Source organism: Arvicanthis niloticus, chromosome 22 (genome assembly GCF_011762505.2).
Source record: "Arvicanthis niloticus isolate mArvNil1 chromosome 22, mArvNil1.pat.X, whole genome shotgun sequence".
In the NCBI taxonomy this organism is placed as follows: domain Eukaryota; kingdom Metazoa; phylum Chordata; class Mammalia; order Rodentia; family Muridae; genus Arvicanthis; species Arvicanthis niloticus.
This window is the reverse complement of record NC_133429.1, coordinates 9,891,349-9,900,845: the sequence shown is the minus strand read 5'-3', so window position 1 is coordinate 9,900,845 and position 9,497 is coordinate 9,891,349. Positions and strand designations below refer to the sequence as shown.

The window sequence follows — 9,497 nt, the reverse complement described above, 5'->3', positions numbered from 1 at the left end:
TGTCATCGTGCAATGAGTAATACTTCCCATACCCATCTCGATGCCTTTTGTTGGGGAAAGGGAGCCTCCACCCTGGGGCGCCACCAGGGCAGGAGGTTTCTTGGCATCAAACCTTTGTGCAATCAGGCATACTTTTGGGAAATCTATCCACACTCCTGGAACATTCCCTGTCGAGTACCCACTGGCAAACACCTCAAACTATTCAGGTAACACAGTTATTCAGGCAAGGGCTGGCTAGACTTAGACCTCTCATCGACCCAGTGCAATGGGCTGAACCCTTGGGGTGCATCGACTGAGGGTCTCAGTCATCAGTTACTTTCTTAGCATAGATAGCCAAATTTCAGGGGAAGATCCTTGTTCCAAGGCTATGAGTGCTTAGGTGATAGCGACCTTGTCATGTTTTTGTTGGGCTCTGAGCTTACAGACCAACCATAACATGAACACTAATCCCCAACATAGGGCTGCACCAAACAGGCCTATCCCCACCCTTTCCTTAAAGAAAGAAAAGGCAGAAGAAATTCAAGAAGAAAGTCCTTTAACGATGGAGGGATCCAGGCGGGTGGAGTTGACAAGAATAATTTCTCTGCGAAGTTGTTCAAGAAGATTACCAAAATTTTCAGACCAATTTCCTGAAAGATATAAGGACAATTTATGTGAGAGATTTTGTAAAGTTTTTGTATTGAACGTTGGTAATACACAAAGCTTCGAATTTCCTTTCACAGCCAATTTATGTCAACTGAAATAAGATATCCAGTCTTTCCTCAACCAAATCTAATCTCTGATTGAGTATCCTAACACCTCCTTTAAATTCTGCTGTGGCGGAAGAGTGGGTAGCGATTGCCTGGCTAACTCTTTCTGCCAAATATTGACAAATTCAGTGGTTTGTACTTGGTGAAACATGGCAATAGCTCCAACGGTAGCACCGTCTGCTCCGAGCATAATAGCTGTGACAATGGCTGCCGTTATATCAAAATCTCTCTTCTGTCGAAATAAAGTCAAGGTCCCAGACGTCTGAACGGGGAGAGGGATCCATTGTGGTATTCTGGCTATTAGGGCCTGCTTATAGACAAGAGCAGAGCAGCACTGGGACATAAAGCAAGTTACATTGGCACAAGTATTAAAGGACTGGTTGGATAAGATGAAAAGAAATGGAGGATACACACAAACTGGAATGAGGCATTAATTCGCTCGGTATAGTTAAAGGTATAGGAGAAATTCTGTTTAGCAGAAGCGGCGCCTTTTAATAAGGCAAGGGCATAGGTTTTGGAAAAGCAGATAGGATAGCCCATCTAAATTCACCATATATACTAGGAACCCAAGCTTGGAGAATCCATGTAGCGATCAAAAGCATTCGTAGGGGAACCCGCTGAGGAATCATCCTCTGCAACTGTGAGGCGTCGCGTCAGGCGTTCCGGCAACCAAAACGGGTTGTCTTCTTCCTGTGGAAAAACACAAACTGCACCCCTGGATCATATTAAAATAGGATCCGGGCCTTTCCAGTCAAAACATCTTTACATTTTATCATTTCTTTTGGCCTAGTTGGTTCCAGGCAATGGCGATCAGCCGCCATATTGCCCTGACTGTCCTAATTAAAAAAATTAAGAATAAAAAGTGCCAGAGAAACAATAACCCGTGGAACCATGGGCAGAGCTTCCTCAACTTCTCCTTTTTGTTTTATCAAATAAGTTTTAAGGGTACGATGAGTGTCGCGCCCCGCTTGTCCAGCAAGGAAGAGGCGACAAACCGGATCCTTCTCAACAGCCTTTACTGGAAGCGCTCTTTTAGATTTCTTGGGGAGACTGACTCGAATGCCCAGAACAGGTTGCTTATATACCCCCAGCCCTGGGCTTTGCAAAGCGCATGGAGGTGTCCGAATGGTCAATTTGCAATGCCTCATTAGCATACTCATTGGCATACCCCACCCGGGAGGGGGTGATTGGCCAGGTTCCTGGTACCCTAGTGGTACCTCATTTGCATGCCCCGTTCGGGAGGGGCTGGAGTCAAATTCCTAAGTGCACTGCTCATGCACTTCTACCTGAGCCTAGGCAGCCGCCATCTTGGATTGCGCCTCATAGCGGCTGACGCGCGAATGTCAGTCAAAGCGGCAGTGCTGTCAGCTGCTTTGAGGCGGGGTCGCTGCTTCTCTCAGCTGGCAGCCGCTTTTCAAAGCAGGCAGCCGCTTTTAGTCAGCGGCGCCTCGAGTCAAAAAGGGCAGCCGCTTTACCAAGCCAACAGACCTGCGGTGCCTTTAACCAGCCGTCAGGTCTGCGTCAGGTCGGCTGCTTACAGATGAGCACTCTCAATGATGCCCTGTCCCTGAGGGTTGTAAGGAAGACCCGTCAGGTGTGTCACCTCCATTTGGCGACAAAATTGTCCAAACTTTTGAGAAGTGTAGGCTGGTCCATTGTCAGTTTTAAGGATTTTAGGCTTTCCCCAGGCACTCCAAGCCTGGAGACAATGTTGAATAACATGGGCCGCATTTTCTCTGGTCAAAGGAGAGGCGAACATAACTCCAGAACAGGTATCAATGGAGACATGCAAATATTGTAATTTGCCAAAGGATGGGATGTGGGTAACATCCATTTGCCAGATCTGAAATGGCCTAATTCCCTGAGGGTTAATTCCGGTATGGGGAACAGGTAGGAATTGACAGCAGTTTTGGCATCGAGTCACGATATCTCTAGCCTCCTTTCTAGTGATGTTAAATCGACATTGTAGCGTCTCAACTGTCACATGAAACCTCTTATGAAAGGCTTTAGCCAAATCCAATTTTGGTGAAAGGGCAATTGCAATCAACTTTGTGGCTCGATCTGCCAGATCATTTCCACGGGACATAGGTCCCGGTAAGCCTGAGTGAGCCCTAATATGAGTTATAAAGACAGGGAATCTTCACTTAGCTAGGGTAAGGTGAATCTGTTGAAAAACTTCTACAAGTCTGCTAGATGTCTTAATTAACCCAGCAACTTCTAATGCTTTTACTGCATTAACCATATAGAAGGAATCTGAAACAATATTTAAGGGGCCTGGAAAAATTTCCAGAACCTCTAACACCACTAAAAATTCCACAATTTGAGGTGAGGTTTCATGGTATTGTTTGGATGTAACCTTATCATTAACCACAGGCAAAGCACTTAATAGCATGCCGTGGCGGGGGTCTATTGCGTCCCTGACCTTGTAGAAGGACAGCAGCCATCTCTAAATTTGCTGACACAAGTCCTACATTAGTAAGGGGGCCTCCCAAGCCGTGACAGGCTCTCAACCAGTCTTGTAACCCTCTGTTCCTACGAGGGTCAATGACTGTGTGGCATTCCGCTGTAGCATTTTCAAAGACCATTTGTTCTATCAATGGCATCATCTGTTCCGGGTCACCAAAAATCCTACCCGCTGCCTCGGTCATTCGGGCCACAAAATCAGAAAAAGACTCATTAGATGTCTGAATTATCTTGGACAAATAAAGGTTACTGCCTTCCTTCCTAGGGAGAGACTTCCATGCCTTTATTGCAGCTGATGCTATCTGTGCGTAGACCTGCAAGGGATGTGAGTGGTCTGGTCGTTCGCGTGTACGCCAACTCCAGCCAGCATGTCAAAAGTCCATAATTGTTGACCCTCAATGCTTGCATTAGCTCTGTCTTGTGCTTGTAACTGCTCATGCCAGAGCGTTTTCCATTCTAAACATTGGCCCATATTGGTAAGTACCGCCTTCACTGTGTCCTGCCAGTCTCCTGGTGTCATAGCAGCTGCACTTAATCTCTCCACTTGGGATACGGTAAAATTAGCCCCAATTCCATATGCACGTACTGCCTCAGCTAATTCTTTGACCTGCCTATACTCTACTGGGGCATGAACACGGACTCCCTGTTCCCCTTCAAAGACCGGAAATGCCAGCTGTAGCTGTCTCCGATCTCCTGGGCTGAGAAATGAATTAGAGATGCTGCCTGGGGCATAGGCCGGAGGCAAGGGTGGGGCCGAGGGACTCAAGGTCTTTCTTAGTCTTATCTCAGGACGGTTATTTTTTGGTCCACATCTGTTTTGTTCATAGGCGGCTGCTTCTTCCTCTAGGCTTTCTTCCTCTCCTTGTGTTAGATCTTCGGAGCTGCTAAGATCTATGGCGGCAAGCTCCTTAATGGGTTAAAGGGGGGTCCTTTTGACCTCCACTCTCTCTTCACCAGCCGGTGAAGGGTCCTTATTCTTAACAGGCCCTGCAGTGGCCTCTGTTTCTTTTGAGTACTCTCCCTTCTCCCTTTTTACCAGACTCCTGGGTCTGCTTCTTTTGTCCAGGCCTTCTTGCCTGCTTCCCTTTCCCAGGCTCCTTGGCCTTATCTTTTTCCCCAGGCTCCTTGGCCTGATGCCGGCTAACACACTCTGTTTCTGATACACTGGAGTGGACCTCTTCTAAAACCTCTTGACTTGCATTAATAGCTGTGCTGCAAGCTGGATCTTCACAACACAAATAAGCTAAAAGTGAAAGCAACACAAGCAAGAGGCTAACTAGTGCAGCGGCGGCAATGGGTGAAAATCCGCTCGCAACCAAGGCTTCCACCCTAAACATACCTCTCAGAGACGTACCTCGATCCTGTAGTGTTTTAACCCGCCCCAAGTCTCGGGGGGGGGGGGGTATCTCTGCGGCGCCTTGAAGTTCCCGAACACCAGATGTTCCGAGCCCCTCCCGAATCCCCTTGCCTGCGAGAGAGACACGGGAGGCAGTGTTCGGGTAGTTACTACAGCGAGGTTTTATTTTTGTATCAGCTGAAGCGGAAGACCCCAAGCCCAGAAAAGTCACTGCTTATATGCACCCTAGAGTGGCGTGTTCACTTCTGATTGGTTGTTCACTCATCACCCCATATTACGCCCCGGGATTGGCAGTGACTTGGCGCGCTTTCGCCTCTTGCACCTGCGCAGTTTAGTTGTTTACTTGTGGGAGCACTGGATGCCAGTGACATCTTGTAAAGGCGAATGTTGTCACCGCTCGCCGAGGCTCCCTACAGATATTAATTTGGGTTTTCCACTGTTGTAATAGATCTCTTCCCCATAAGTTAATGGCTATATCAGCCATGTATGGCCTCAGTTTTCCTATCTGACGTTCTGGTCCTATACATTTAAGCCATCTGGTGCTTTGTTTTATTTTGGATAAAGTCCAAAGTCCTCGAAACTAGATGTCTACTTCTTGAAGTGGTCAACTTCCAGGCCAAGAATTTGGAGAGATAACAGTGACATTTGCTCCAGTGTCAACCATCTCTTCAATCTCAGTAGTTGTCACTAGTATTCTTAGTTTTGGTCTTTGATCCTCTATAGAAGTTTGCCAAAAAATTTGCTTTTGGCTCCCTGCGAGGCCTCCTGAATTGTCTATAAAACTTTCCTCAGCCTTATCTGGTCTCAGAACATCTGTTTTTGAAGCAGTGATATTTAACTGTCGTGAGGAAGAGAACTCTCCCTGCCTGGCATTGGGGCCTGCAAGAGGCCTCTCTGGGAGTTCTTTGGCAGGGTATTGCCCCATTTGTCTGTTGTTGCTCTACATTTCCTAGTGAGATGTTGGCCTTTGCCACATCTTGGACATAATCCAGAAGGCGTATGCCCCCATTTTGTATTACTTTGATTTTTCCTGTAGTCATTTCTGAGATGACCCCATTCACCACAATTAAAACATTTGAAATCTTGGGTCATCTCTAAGAGTCTAGTGTCACCTTTTCCTATTACCGTCATATCAGCTGAGTGAGATCCAACATCAGCTGTGTATCTAATCCACTCATCTATTGATGCTGCCCTTGCCATCAGTGGTCTGATTACTTCCTTGCATTCAGCAGTTGCGTTTTCAAAGGCTAAAGACGCAATTATGCCTTTCTTGCTACTGAATCTGATACACTCCTTTGGACAGCTGAGGTTAGCCTTTGTAAAAAGTCAGAGGTTTCTTTTGGACCTTGTATAACTTGAGTAAATGTTTCAAGTCTCTTCCCGGATTCTGCAACTTTGTCCCAGGCCTTTAAGGCTGACAATCTACACAATGCCAGAGTTTCTTCATCATAAACCTGCACCTCTATTTCAGCAAAGCTACCTTCACCAAGCAGTTGGTCTATGGAAATCTGTCTTCCCCTAGCTCTATTTTGTCATGCTATCTCCTTTACCTCATCTTTCCACCATGTAACCCATTGTAAATTTGCGGCAGGTTCTAATATTGCTCTTGCTATATCTTTCCAGTCTTGGGGGATTATTCTATTTTTAATAGCCTAAGAAGTCAGAATTTGTTTTACAAATGGCGAGTGCATTTCAAAATTAGTGACACTTCCCTTAAATTTTGTCCGATCTAACACATCCACGGGTTGCCATTCAAATTCCTCATAACCCTGTGGATAAACAATGTCTGGAGGTCTTTGTTGTACAGTAACCGGATAGACTAAAGTGTGTTTTCTCATAACTCTTAATTGATTTTCTCTAGTTTCTTCTGTCTCTGTGTATTTTCCTTAACTGAAAATTTAAATTCCTCCCTTAAGGTTTGTGTCCACGATTCATAGCTCTCCTTTTGTTGTTCTTCCAGTTCCTTGAGTTCCTGTAGTCTCTGTTCAAGGTTCTGCCTCAATATTTTGAATTCTTCCTTATATTGTAACTTTGATAGTTTGCTGTCCATTTTATTTTGAATGATTAATTTTACAAGGTTATTCTCCAAGTCTTGCTTCCATTCCTCATTATTTTCTCTCTGCTGCTCAGTCTGATCTGTGAACTGCTGCATCCTCTGTTCTATCATCTTTTCAAGCTTCTGTCTCCTACCTTCATTTTCATCTTTCTGTCTCTTATTCTGATCTATAATTTCTTGTGTCTTCAATTTTACTGTTTTCTCTAAGCCTTGTTGCCAAGTCATAAACTTCTCTTTCTGATGTTCATGCTGCTCTATCATTTCCTGTATTTTCTGTTTTAAGCCCTGCTTTCATAATCTTAATTTCTCTTCATGTTGTAATTGTAATATTGCAGTGTCTGCCTTAGTTTGATTTGCTAAGTTTAGTAAATTATCTTCTAGACTTTGTTTCCAAATTTTATCTTTATCTCCTTGCTGTTGCTTGTTGCGCCCACCTTGTCCAGCAAGGAAGACACAACACCAGAGCTCTTCCTCAAGTGGCCCGCGCAACCTCCCGCCAGCAGGAACGACGCGGCACACACAGGATCCTTCTGCAGTAAAGCTTTTATGCGTCTTGAGAGGGAGAGCATAAGCTTACAGATGAAGAGGACCCCGAGGGGGCAAAATCCCAGCCCTTATATAGGAAACTGCTCCCCGCCTAGGACGTGGCACCCAATGGTTGGCTGTAGCCCGTTGGCCGGTATTGTGTCACAGGTGAGGCAGTGCACTAGCACACGCGCAAACCATTTGTCAGTTGGTCGAACGGATGTCAGCGCCATCTTGCAACGGTGAATGTGAGGGCGGCTCCTCACATCTCCCCCTTTTCTTTTAATCATCAAGCAATAGACCACCCAATGCTGAGAGCAGAGATAGAGGTCAAATCCCCAGTAAGCAAATTAGAGTAAGGCAAGATCACCCTATCGCGTGCAATGGGCAACGCCCAGCGATGTGCAAGGGCTGATATAGCCTACAACTCTCTCTGTGCCATTTTTCCTGGGGGAAGGTTATTTTAGGCACTCAACCTTCATGCAAGATGACATATCTCCCCAGAATAGGCCCATTTAACACCGCAGGGCCATTCTGCTGCAGTGCTTAGCCATGCAACTCTCCTGGGCTGCTGAAGCACACTCACTCTACCCAGTGCAGTGAGGGCAGCCTCTTGGGGTGCAAGAGCTGAGTGGCCAGCGATCTATTGCCTAAGCATAGAGAGCCAAATATCGGGGGAGGCACCTTGTTCTAGTGCCGTGAGTGCCTGGGTGACAACCACCTTGTCTCTTTTCGTTTGTGCCTTAAGCTTGCAAACCAACCAGAGGAGTAACACACCCCCACAGCAGAGTGCAGCTCTGAACAGGCCAACCCCCACCCACTCTTTGAAGAAGGAGATGGCTGAAGGGATCCATGACGACAATCCCTCGGTCAAGAATAAATCAAGGCGGGTCAAATTCACCTCAATTATGGCAAAGCGCAATTTATGAAGCGTTTCTTCGAATTCTAGGGTCCAATTCTGCAATAAAAACTGAGAAAAAACTTTTGACAAATTAGTGGTGCGGGTATAATTATCATAAGGTATGGATGTTATACATAACCCAGGCATCTTCTGTTCGCATCCCAATTGAGCCAACTGCCATAAAATATCAATTTGCTCTTGAACCAGGTCAATCCTCTGATTCACTAGCATCAATCCCCCCATGATTTGTGAATTGGCAGAGGCTTGTACATCCAATGCTGGAGTGACTGATGCAGACAGTTGGTTTATAGAATCTGCCGCCTGCACCGAGGAGGATAATGCAAGGGCAGAGGCTGTAACCGATCCTATTACAGCGGCCCCTGCAATAATGCCCACTATAATGGCAGAAATTCCAAAATCTCTCCTAATTCTAAAATGGGCTAAAGTGTTGGGTGCCTCTACTGGCACAAGAACAAATCTCTGCAAGCGGGTAACCATGGCAAAAGGGAACATTGTAGCATTCCAGCAGAGAACAAAAAAGCAGGTATTAGGTGTGCATGTCAAGGTCTCATTCCAGATAAAACTATCATTGCTCACTATCCAAACAAAAGGTGGCCATACACAGACCAGAGTAGGTCCAAATGTGATGCTCTTAAACTCAGTATACTTGGTGTTAGCAGATTGCCAACTAAAGCTACCCCCCGATTTTCTTTTACCAAGGGAACCACCAAGGGTACCCGTCCAGTCAAATGACAATTGTCCCTTAGCGGTGGCCCCCTTCCCTAGCATAACAAGGGGTGACAGATCGGTGCAACTTCCGTTTACCCCACAAAGGAGCCATTGGTCAAACGGATTCACATCTGCCTTTCTCGGATTCATGTATGTGAAATTAAATCCCATAAAGGTATCATTATAATATGTGCTAATATCTGGGGAGAAAGTAAAATATAAAACATAAACTTCCTAACAAGCGATAGCTGTTATTGGTGGGCACGCTCTGAATCTGATCATCATAAGGGATATAGGCCAAGCCCAAAGACTTATTGGTCACCGGCATGGGAATTGGGAAGGTTGTCATAATCCCCCACCATGGTGTCCCTGTTACCATCCTCAGGCTTATCAACATCTTCATCATGATGATCAACTGTAGACTTTGGCAGCATCGGTTTTTCATGTTCAAAGATCTTGCGGGTCAGTCTCTCTGGTACCCAGAAGGGATTCTCGTCCTCCTGTGGGAAGACACAAACAGCTCCCCTGGATCTTATCAAAATAGGATCCGGGCCTTTCCATTTTCCTGTTAGCACATCTTTCCATTTTACCATTTCTTTTGGCCTGTCAGGCTCTATACAATGACGCTCAGCCGCAGTGTGGCCTTGAGCATCAAGATTCAAAAAATTAAGGGTAAAGAGTGCCATGGAAACAGCTACTCTTGGTACTGGGGGGAGA

At 45.8% G+C, this 9,497-nt stretch overlaps 1 long non-coding RNA gene across 1 annotated transcript; it reads left to right on the top strand.

Annotated features, from left to right (window-relative positions):
• The first annotated feature begins 7,110 nt into the window (after positions 1-7,110).
• Positions 7,111-9,010, top strand: LOC143436020 (uncharacterized). The gene is made up of 2 exons (XR_013106276.1): positions 7,111-7,318; positions 7,899-9,010. It is a non-coding gene; the product is annotated as an uncharacterized LOC143436020 (long non-coding RNA).
• Positions 9,011-9,497: the final 487 nt, after the last annotated feature.